Genomic DNA, 2185 nt, shown 5'->3' on the forward strand with positions numbered 1-2185 from the left:
TCTGGACTACCATTAATGTCAACCCATTTATAATTTTGGCTTGCAGCACTACAAAAAGGCAGATGACAGCCTACTATTTCACACCTGCTGTTGAAATGAATAAAAATGACTGAAATCTTTAAAACCAAAGGAAAGTGGAAGGAAAAAATAAAGCGAAGAGCACTACACAGTAAAGCCAATGTAAGCTCCCTGCCTGCTTTGAGTTCTGAGGCTCAGATTTCAAATAAGTTGTCTTCAATAGATCTGGAAATAACCATGGAAGATCCCACAAGTAGAACCTAACCTACATGGGAAGACTTTGTTCTATTTTTTTTTTTTTTTAGGGCCAGGTGTTTATTTCCCTTACATGTAAGATGGTTCACAAACATGATACTAGGGCTTCGGCACTGTGGGAGAGGGGAACATGCCCGGCCTCTTAGGGCCAGGGGATCTCGACTTCAGTATACACTGAGAAGGGAAGGAAAGGTGATTTCACTTTCCTGCCTCACCTGAAGGGACAGAATCAGTTCCACTCGTTCAGCCCTCCTCCCCGAGCCTTGGTGAAACAGGTGATGTATTTCATTCTTAGGTGGTAAAGGGATTGGCCTGGTCCCAACCATTACAGGGAGGTGGAAAAGGTTCAGGAAGGTACCAGCATGGATTAGGACACAAGATGAGGCTGATGACATCAGGAGCATGTGACTGGTAGGAGCTGTTCCTAAGCTTCTGGGCAACCTAGTCCTGGCCTGGCAGAGGGCAGGGCACATGGACGGTGCTTATTGTTTGGCATTGATGATGTCCACAAATTCAGGCTTGAGGGAAGCCCCGCCCACGAGGAAGCCGTCCACATCAGGCTGGCTTGCCAGCTCTTTGCACGTTGCTCCAGTCACTGAACCTCCATAAATGATTCGGGTGCTCTGAGCCACCGCATCAGAGACATTGCATTTCAGCCAACCCCGAAGCTTCTCATGCACTTCCTGGGCCTGTTGAGGTGTTGCCGTCTTGCCAGTACCAATGGCCCATACAGGTTCATAGGCCAGGACCACTTTTCTCCAGTCCTTCACATTATCTGCGATGACCTTGGTTTGCTCGAAAACAACCTTCTCGGTGATGCCGGCTTCCCTTTCATCTCACTTCTCCCCAATGCAGGCGATCACTCCAAGCCCCTAGGATAGGGCATGGGCTACTTTCTGCCCAATCATCTCATCGGACTCCCCGAAGACGTGCCTTCTCTCCGAGTGCCCCAGCACTACCCATGCGGCTCCTAAGTCTTTGATCATGCCAGGGCTGATCTCCCCAGTGAAGGCCCCATTGGTCACTTTGTAGCAGTTCTGCGCAGCCACAGCAATCTTGGGAACTAGCTTCTGCCTGGCGAAGTCGATGTAGGCGGTGGGGGGTGCACAAACCACCTCGGTGTGTGCCGGCACCTTAGCCGCATTTAGGGTGCAAATGAGTTCTCCCAGGCACTTCTTCCTTCCATTCATCTTCCAGTTGCCCCCAACGAAGAACTTCCTGGAAGGCGCCATGGCGCTGGAACAGACTGGCTGAAGGTCAGTACGAGCCTGTTCTATTTTTTGATTGTTGTGATTTATGCAACTCCTTGGAATTTTGTAGCTTCTTCCTGTCAACATGTCTGTCCTGAGCCCAAATGAGTAGGATAAATACCTTTCTCAGTATTCCTCCTAAACATTGCCTTATAAAAAGTATTATGAATATTTATTTATCTGTGCTTATTTATTTGTTTATTTTGTGGTTATTTGTATTGTTATGTCCAAAGAGTGTAAGCAGCACAGTGAGAGTGAATAAGTGCTAGACTCTGAGGGAATTTCCAATTTTGCTGTTTTATTTAATTCGTCTAACCTCAAGCACAATGAGAAATAGCTCTGATAATTAGTTGCTGTGGTTATGAATCTTTCAGATTGTTTGTCCTGCCAAGTGTAGTGATAATGATGTCTGAGTCATGCATCTTTAAACGGGAGAAAGAAAAACTCTTCATTTACTACAATACCAGGATACTGTTTGCCTTCCTCATTTTCTTGTGGAGCACATCGTACTTTTATTATAACATCAGTATATGATTTGCCTTTTCCTTGTCTTGTGATTTCCACTGATTACACTGAGTACATGGAATGTGAAAATACTAGAATCTAAGCAAATAATAGTTTCTGTTTTGATATTATCAAACAATTTCAGAAAAATCTCAAAT

The 2185-nt window shown here is 45.3% G+C and overlaps 1 pseudogene; it reads right to left on the reverse strand.

Annotated features, from left to right (window-relative positions):
* Positions 1-708: 708 nt before the first annotated feature.
* Positions 709-1529, reverse strand: LOC121453502 (annotated as a pseudogene).
* Positions 1530-2185: the final 656 nt, after the last annotated feature.

The sequence above is a fragment of the Microtus oregoni genome, unplaced genomic scaffold (genome assembly GCF_018167655.1).
Source record: "Microtus oregoni isolate MIOR12 unplaced genomic scaffold, Mior012 000011F_ref0000422, whole genome shotgun sequence".
NCBI lineage: Eukaryota > Metazoa > Chordata > Mammalia > Rodentia > Cricetidae > Microtus > Microtus oregoni.